The sequence below is a fragment of the Cibotium barometz genome, chromosome 41 (assembly GCF_041138505.1).
Source record: "Cibotium barometz isolate CiBa-2024 chromosome 41, ASM4113850v1, whole genome shotgun sequence".
NCBI classification, from domain to species: Eukaryota; Viridiplantae; Streptophyta; class Polypodiopsida; order Cyatheales; family Cibotiaceae; genus Cibotium; species Cibotium barometz.
The window spans coordinates 4,756,057-4,766,461 of NC_141086.1; positions in this window are offsets into that span (position 1 = coordinate 4,756,057).

A 10,405-nucleotide genomic window follows, 5' to 3' on the forward strand; every position below is an offset into this window, starting at 1 on the left:
GTATGTGTTGGCATAACAATCTTTCTCAAGAGCATGACCTTAGATGAGCTTTAAAGCATTTAGCTCGTCGGGGCTACCTTGAAGAATGTACTCAAACCAACCTACACTGGCATTAAAGAACCCTTGATCAAAGAGGAGAAAAGACTCAAAGTCAAAGTAGGTGGATCTTCATCACACTATAAGGAGAAAGCATTCTTCACCCCAAAGGACTAAGAGCTAGATTGAAGTGCAACTTTTAAGACAAACTAGGCCACATAGAGAGAGATTATTGAAGCAAAAAGAAGACTTCAAACAACACTTAATAAGCAAACATAATGATCAAAGAAGAACCAAATGAAGGGGCTTCCCAAGAAGGAGGCCAATCATCAGAACATCTCTTCTAGTTTATGGAAGAGGGCACCTCTCTCACTCTACTCATTGTATTCCTACCCTTGTTTAAGAATTCAAGCCCTTAACCTAACATTGTAGCCTATGAGGCACCTGTGATAGACCACTCTACAAAATGACTAAGAGTGTAGATTTAATGTATGTATGGTGGTAGTAGTTCATCACTTGAGGGGGATTGTTGAAAATAGCAAGTGATGTTGGTAGGAGCAAGGGGCCATACTATGTGATAGACAAGTCATAGACTATGGTTCAAAGGCTCAAAAGGAGCCCAAATATGAAGGTATGTGTGAAATATCTAGCCCATGTGCAGGCCAAAAGTAGATGCCTAGAAGAAGGTGGGACAGAGCCCAAGTGGGTACTCACTTTAACGGAGATGGTGTTTAAATCTAGAAAATATTAGGGGTAGCTTAATCAAGCTTATGGGCCATAATGAGTGGATAATTAAGATGTACTCAAGACTATATAAAGAACCTCTGTCTAATGGATTATAATCTGATCTTTTTGCTAAGCCTCTGGCCTTGCCCGTTATGCTCTATTTTTATTATTAGCTTGGTTATTAGTCTTAATCTCTTTCTTATATTTCTACTATGTCAAGGTGTTAATTTTAATCCATTTCTACACACCCTAATCCTTTTTAGACATGAAATTCAAGTCTCGCCTTCACTAGCATATACAAGCTACTCATCTCACCAAACAATATATCCTTGCTCACTCATATCTCTTGTGCATGGTGGGGTTATTAAATCTATATCAAGGGGATAACACCAATGAACATTTATTTTTCTACCTTGGGATCCAACTTGCTACTCATCTCATCTAGTGCATGTACATAAACAATGTAGCACCACTCTTAAATGTGACAAATTTGGTGTTTGGCCATTAAACTTTTTTTTCACACGTCATGCCATGAAGTGTTATGATAAGTTGCAGCTGCTACTACTTCAACCAGTAAATAATGAGGCATCCCTTTCTGGTTTAGCATAGGAATATTTTGCAATATATACATGTTTTTCCTTTTTGCAACCTTATTTTGCTGCAGGATCTACCTGCGTATAAACTACCTCTTTATCCCATGCTTACTAAATTCATTAGAGAGATATTCTCCCCCACCATCTGACCTTAGCATTTTATGTGCATGCCTTTGTCTATCTCTATCATAGCTTTGAAGCTTTAAAGCTTTGAAAGTGAGAAAACACTTCATTCTTCTCTTTCGTGAAATATGTACATGTGGAAATGGTTTGCATCACTTATTTAGGCACACAAATCCTCTGTACCATTCTCCATCACCTTGCCCTTGCCCTTGCCCTTAAGCACATAATATTATTTCTTAGGAGCCACCAAGAGATGGATAATCACTTTTTTACTATCTGCATAAACTCATATTTTCTACATGAAAAGGAGGTTCATATAGAATGTAAATACCTTATTCAAATGCCAGACATACCTCTCAAGTGACACTAGGGATGAGCACAATATTTAGAGCTTATCCTTTAATATAGGTTCTTCAATCTTTGCATTCCAATTTAATGAGTATAGGATCTCAAAGAATCCATTACCATTTGCCAATGGGTGCCATCTTGTATGCCCAATCCCTAAACTGCATCTCCATAATTTTTAGTGCTTTTTGGAGTATGGCAACATGTAATCGTCTTGTGGAATTCGGTCCTTGTTAAGATGAGATATATTGCTTTTTGTAGTGCCTCAATGAACTCCTTTGACATGTAACCCACGATGTTTAAAATCTGTAATACAAAGGAAAACAGACACATGCACCCACAAAAAGGATAAGCATAGACCCCGAGTACTTTCCATACTAGCTTCCATACTAGCTGTGCAAGAATAGTAGCAGGTGCAGTGTACCATGTGTCATCACTTTTATTCTCTAATGCCATCTCAATATCCACCCACTTTCTTTCTTCGTCGCTTAACCCACTTAATAGGGAAGCTTTGTCAGCCTGGCCAAACTTTTGGAAAAGAAAAACCTCATGGCTAAATGAGGCCTCTATGTGTACCCTTATGACCGTACAAACCAAATACAACATAAACGACATTAAACAATAAACATATAAATGCTAGGCCATTTAGAGAACCTCTAACATGTATGCAACATAGACCAATTAGAGAATAAGGTAGGTTAATTTTATATTACTCATTGGTAGAACTCTCCTTCATCTTGATGCTCCCATTAAAGAAATAGACACTTAACACGGATGTGTCTTGAAACATACTGGGTGTAAGTTGCATTCATCAACAACCAACATAAGCATCAATCAAACTATCACCTTGCCAAAAAACAAAATATATTATCACTTACCTTCTTGGATGCGTGCATACCAAGATTTCAACTTATTGTTCCCATCCCATACAAGAAAATTATTTCCCCTAAGGTCAATCCACTCATTGTCAAGTTCATCGTCAAACTTATTTGAGACTACTTTCCATGACGTTCCCCAACATTCTTCACGATCCCTTGGAGTAATATATAGAAAATTTTATCCTGGCCTCTGCGTGGACACACAAGGAATGGATCACTTGAGGACACATACCCTTTAGAGTCCATGCCACTTGAGTTGAAGCAGTTCTAACAGCCTCATTTGGGAGGAGTCGACAAAGAGGTATGGGGGGAGGATCTATGCCATGCTTCATGTAGAACTTCACAAGAATGTCCTATAATAACCCAAATTGAATCTCCTTCCCAAGGAAGGGAAGGTGAGTCCCTCTTTTAGGTTTTTTTCCTCCTTGTGTACCCTCAAAGTGAGACTCCATCACTTGAGCATGAATTTGAGACACATGGGTTGTGTGTATGTGATCCCCTTCCATCTCCCCCTAGACACATAAGTGTGTCTCCATGTGCCCCTCCTGACTCTATAATAGTGGGATGGGAGGTAATGATGTCTTCCTCCTTTGGTACATGTCGCGGTGTGTTTGAAGAGAGCACTTCTTCATTTACCACTCTACCTACTGTTCTCCCATGTCATATAGTAGAGCATAATTCTTGGAAACTGCAATTGAAACTATCTTTTTTATTAGACAACTTAAGATTTCCCAAGCTTGCATCATAAACGTGAAGAATCTACATTCTAATAATACATGTGCTCTTATATTTTGGTGCCATCCTCTAGAGCTCTTTAGATAAATATGGCCTTGCCAATAGAAGCTAAAACATCAACTTCAGCCTTTCTCTCTCTCTCTCTCTCTCTCTCTCACACACACACACACACACACACACACACACACACACACACACACACACATGCCACACATGCACGCGCGCACATCCCATCTTAGATTACAAAAGTTTATCTACTTAAGTCATGACACAAAAATGATCTTTTGATAGTTTCTATAACTACCTTTCTTGATATTTAACCCTAGAATGTACGACGACAGAATCTACTCTACATACATGAATCCACCATCTATCACATGTCTAACTCTATGCACATATTGTATGCCATAACCTTGAGCATCATCTAGAGCCCTTTTTTTTGCTATAGAAGGTAAGGTAGGAGATAAACACATACACACATATGTGTTGGTTGGCAAGAAAAACAAAAAGCATTGCACTTTGCATACGTCTTGAGCATTGCTCAATGCATATAACCATACACAAACACATATGTATGTATACATATGTGTACACACACACACACACACACACACACACACACACACACACACACACACACACACACACACACACACACACACACACACACACAAAAGGGGGCTATGTTGATAGATACTCTTGCTTTATTACTTGTAAAGGTGCCACAATCACGTGTCAGAGCTCTATTGACATGTAATTTACCCTTACTCAAGTTTGCAAAGCTTCACAAAAAAGAAACCAAGGGTTTAACTTTGTACTTCCTCCTATTCTCACAAGACGATTCTAACTACACACACACACACACACACACGCATGCACGCACGCACGCACGCACAAAAGGGGCTTTGCTAAGCCCCTTAAGTGTTAGTGCTCCTCATGTGAGATCAGAAGCCAATACATTGAAGTATTCCACAAAAGATTTGATTGGCAACATGATGATGATGAGAAATTAGTCAAAGAGATGGTCAGCCTTGCAAATCTACTGATGATGAATCATGAATCAGCTCAAACAAACAGCACCACATTCATGGCTTCACTCTTGTGTGATGATAATGAAATGTAACCTTTATTATGGAAAAGAAATATAAATCTATTGCCTAACTCTTTAAGTATTTTGGTGGGCATGTAGTGCTAATCTATGCAGCCTATATGCATCTGCAACCTTGATACAAATATATATAAAAAAGGGGCTTTGTTGAGCCCCTTGGAGTGTTAGTGATAATGCTCAAGGAGGGCTCAGTAGAGCCCTTTTTTTGTATATATTTGTATCAAGGATACAGATGCATAGGCTGCATAGATGATATTGCTTTTACATAATAAAGGTTACATATCATTATCATTGCATAGGCATGAAACCATGAATGTGGTGCTATTTGTTTGAGTTGATTCACCATTCATCATCATCAATAGTAGATTTGCAAGGCATGCTCTATTTGTAAGAGGATTGGCATGCCCTCATCTATAGGATCATGGTTGAGTTTCTTCCCCTTATACAGACTAATCAGTTTCATTTTGCAGTTCTACACCCAATCATGGCATAACTTCCCACTGAGTTTCCCTGCTAGACATGCACATAGCCACTATGGGAAGATAATTTTATGAAAATTGTTTGTCTCACCCACCAAAATCTCTTATGGCCTATATACTTTATCTCTACATTCAAATAAAGAAACCATGGAAGACGCCTTCCTTTTTTAAGCTTACGATTATGCTATATTTGTGGCAGCTTTGTTGTAGCTTGCATTCACAAAAAAAAGGGCTCTACTAAGCCCTTTGAGCATCAACACTAGCATTGATGCTCAAGGGGCTCAATAGAGCCCTTTTTTTGTGAAGCTAAGCCCCTTGACCATTAGCACATAAGAGCTAATGCTCAAGGACCTCAATAGAGCCCTTTTTTGTTGTAGAAGGTAAGTCCAATAGAGTAAACAAACCTCTAGTCTCTGTAGTAGCAGGCACCATCTCCTCTAGTCCCAACATAATTGCAATATGCATCCCTACCACAATCAATGTAATATACCCTTACCAAGGGTTTTGTTGAGCCCCTTGAGCATCAGTGCTAGCGCTGATGTTGAAGGGGCTAAGTAGAGCACTTTTTTGCTCAGAAGGTAAGTCCAATAGAGCAAACAAACCTTTAGTCCACAACAAGCACCATCTCCTCTAGTTTGCAACACAATCACTGATGTGCATCCTTATCTACAAATTTTCAAACCTTACTGTGAAGAGCCCTAAAGTATCATTTCTAAAATCATCAAGATTAAAAGGAAGGGAGGGTTCACATGAATATCATCAAAATCTTAGAAAATAATGAACATGGGCCTTCAATTGCACGGTGCACTTTAATAATAGAAGAGAGCAACAAGAGGTACACAACAAGATTGCTAGGAAAGGGTTGTTGAAAAGAGAACTCAATGTGTATGCATATCCATATATACAATAAGTACAAAATTATTTATTCATATATATTTAACCAACATAATAAATTAGTCATCTAATTACACATTACAAATACAAAATTAGCTAGTTATCATCATTATTTCTAAAAACAACTTAATAGTAGTGATGATAAGGATTTGAAGTAATAAAAATATTTTGGAACTAAGTTTTACAAGTTGGTAGAGCCACCTTCTCAAATATGGCAACGAATTTTGGGACTAGAACCTCCTCCTAACTAACAAATAATAAGCCCATATTGCTTCTATGGAAACCTTTCACCCCTTTCGTAGCTTGCTAACATTCACACTCTCTCTAAATCATCATCACACTACTATCTTATTTCTTCTTTAGTACTTGTTGCATGCCTTCCTTCCCTAGTTTTCTAGAGTTGTAAATCACAAAGTTGTCTCAACCAAGAGCAATGGAGGTAGAGGCAATCATTCGATGGGTTGCAGATGATGTATTAACTACCTTGTCTTCTCGAATAAAGAAAAAAGTTCTTGTAAGTCATCAATATTTGGAAAAGTTTCATTAGTCATTGTATGCCACGGATAGTTTCAATGCTACAATAGGCATTGAAAGTGGGTCGTTACTTGACATGGTCAAAGTTCCTTCTAATGTGGACATTGAACGTAATCTTCATTATCTCATAGACTCAAGATTATCATTGACATGTATTCTATGCCTTTAAAGAGCCTAGGTTAGGGATGCAGGCAGTACAATAATCAACTGTGAGAGCCCTCCAAGACCTTTCTCTCGTATGCCTCATGCACACCATAGTAAGCCATCACTTCCATTGGGAGTTATAGACTTGGTTTTTGATGCCAATGGGGAAGAAGTATCTCAAAACATCATACCTTATATACTTGACCAAAAGAGGAACAATATACTTAAGGTGTATATTGCTAACATTGTGAACATGATTTATCTAAAAGAGGTTCCAAGGAAATATAATGGGGATCTTGTCATGGAATTCCCACCTACCTTATGGAAGATTAAAGCAATTGATGGGATAGAACAAAAATTTGATAGGCATTTGTGGACAAGACTAGTGATTTCTAATATGACACACACTTAGGATGAGTCGTTATGTGGGGCCCATCGAATGAGTCGTTGTGTTAGGATGAGTCATTATGTGGTGTCCATCGAATGCCACATGGTAGAGACTGCCCATACTACCTAAACAATAATAGGTTCAACATCACATTTTTCAGAGGATCTCTTCAAAACAAGTGTGACTTTAGAATGATGACTGAGGAGGAAAAGAACAAGATAGTATGCCACTTTTGTTGGAGGCCTCCTCATTGTGTTGCCATTTGAAATTGTCAAATATACTATGTTATACCTCCTTCTGATACAATGGCACGACTAATGGTACACATTGGTGAGCACAACCACCATGTGCAACCAAGCACCTCTAAAAGTAGACCTAGTAGAAAAAGAGCAAGCATATATGTAAGAACATGTGGAAGGTAATGTGCAGGAAAATGCTCAAGATGATGTTGGAGGGTCATCTAGTGGTCAATGAAGAGAAAAATTGAGACATGGAAAATCTAAAAGTGGTAGCCAAAAGAATATCAGATGCTATGTTCGTGGAGTATGTGCTTGAAGATGAGATTGAAGTGGAAGCTATGAAGAGTGTAATATTCCTTGTGAAGTGCAGAGAATCTCAAGCTAATCAAACACTTTATCATGTTCATGTGAAGAACGAACTTTCTTGTTCTTGTTTGGATTTCAAGAAGAGGGTTGAAAAGGAAAAGCCATACCTTGCTTGCAAGCACATCTATTTCGTATTTTTGCGAGTTCTAGTCTTCATCAAAATGAGAACATGTTCATACACCAACCATGCCTCTTAGCCAAAGATGTATCTCATACTCTTGGTTGTTAATAGAGGATTATGAATATATGATGATAATATTTACACCCCTCAACGAAGAATATGTATGTAATTAGATGGAATAAGGTTTTTTTGTTGGTAATCATTTAAAGTATTCCCTAATCTTTTTTTAGTAGTGGAAGCCAAGACACACAGATTTATAGCAAGAACCTTTTCACATAGGATCTGTATTTAGTTAGGCTTTTTGGTGCTTATCGACTAAAGTGTTTTGTAATCTTAACTGACAACCATATGTTTTGGGAATATATTCAAACCAACATAATAGTCTTGCTTTTATGTAATGAAATCTACCATCTTAAATTTATGTATAACCAATCCATGTTTTTTACGTCTTAATATATTAGTTTTTGTATGCTAGAGTTGAAAAAAATCTCATAAATTTTCAAAAACGCTTGCTCATGGAAGCTTGCAAAAAACTTTCCCAATTCTCAATGAAGTGAGAACAAAGTTGGATCCAAAGGTAGAGAAATGTATCTTCATTGGTTATTCTTTGGAGCAGAAAGATTATAGATGTTATAACACTACCACTCATGAGATGCAAGTAGAGATATTGTCTTTGATAAGATAAGTAGCTGTTATGCACTAGTGAATGCAATAGAATATGAAGATGTAGCAATAATGATGATGCTCCACATGTAGAGCAGCAAATCACACGTGCTTTAGTGAAACTGGAGAGTCCTAGTAGCAGTGGATCCAATGTTAGTCCATGGTCATGCAGGTTGAGGATAGATGTAGGTACACATGTATCATGCAAAGGAAAGGAATTAGCATTTGGTCAGTGGGTTACTCTTGGTGCAAGGAGAACCAAGGCTATTTTAAAGACACTTAGCAATGATCCAGATGTATGCAGTCTATGAGGTTAGATACCCTATTGGTAGATTGAGACATGATGGATATACAACCCATCACTATGCTTACATGGTTAAAGCAATATAAGACTTGGAGTCCCCTTGTTTTGAGCAAGCACTTAAAAATAAAAAATGAAAAGATGCCATGGTGGATGAGGAGATGGTAGCATTAGATGCAAATGCAACATGGGAGTTGGTATCTTTGCTTAAGCCAATTGGATGTAAATGGGTGCATAAGGTCAAACATAATTCAGATGGATCATTGAGTATGTATAAGGCAAGATTAGTTCGCCAAGAGTCATGCATTGACCCATGGTATGGATTATGAGGAAACATTTAGCCCCCCAGTTACAAGAATGGCCATGAGAGCTGCCATTGCTATCATTAAAGCAAAGGGTTGACCTTTGTATCATATGGATATAAAGAATGCTTTCTTGCAAGAAGTATACATGATGCAACCATAGAGTGATGAGAGTGATGCACACCTAGATTTTGTGTGCAGGTTACACAAAGCCTTATGTGGCTTAAAGTAGGCACCTAGAGAATGGTCAAATAAGATCAAGGAATACCTTATTACCATTGGATTTTAGATATCCAATATAAATTTTCACTTTATGGAAAAAAGATAGAGGGATCATGCTATTAGTCATTCATGTGGATAACTTGATTAATCATTAGCGGTAGTGATACTAACATACACGATATAAAGATGCTTTTGAAGCAGAAGTTTGAGATAAACAATTTGAGTGAGTTGCAGTATTTCTTGGGTATAGAGGCGGTGAGATCACCACCTCTATGAAGGATTTGGGTGAGTTGTGATATTTCTTGGATATAGAGGTAGTGAGATTATCATTTATGTGGATATAGAGGTAGTGAGATTATCATTTATGTGGATGAATTGATTAATCATTTGGTGATAGTGATACTAACATATATGATGTCAGGATGCTTTTGAAGCAGCATAAGTTTCAAATGAAGGATTTGGGTGAGTTGCAGTGTTTCTTGGGTATAGAGGTGGTGATATCACCCCATGGTAAAGATAAAGATATTTGGTAAGCTCTTGAAAAATAGTACACCTCAAGCTGTCCTAGAGAGAATTAGGATGAATTTTACACCACCACCTCCAAAAATCCCTCTATATAGGCTCATTTCAATAGAACTAATCAGAAAATTAAGTCCATCAATAGAGAAAACTCTATCAAGGTATTTTATAAAGATGGATGGTTACTTGGAAAGTAAGGGTTCTTTCATTGTTTCCATCCTTGATTTAGAGGGGAAGGAGACACCCTTGACAGATGAGAGGAGGGAGGCTCGAAGTGATGCATGATGGAAGACTATGAATGAAAGATTTGAGAAACTTTTGAATGCAGAGTGGAGTCCATACCTTAGGGACAAAATGATCCACATACTTGATGGAAACAATCTCCACAAAGCATTCATGGATTACATCAAAAGAGGTGAGTATTATATTATAATTGTTTATGTTGATGGCCAAATCTTGTCTTTTACTTATTTATAATTTTGTTCTTGATGATGCAGACTACCAAAATGATAAGTATTGTTTGTGATTTTGTTTCATTTAAGAATAATGATGTTGGGATACTCTTGTTTTCTCTCACCCGATTGAACAAGTAAGAAATTTCTTTCTCCCATCTGATTAACCAATTTGCATTTTGGGTCGTTGATTGAAATGTTGTCTTATGTGGTAGGATCAATGAGTTTGGGTACGTT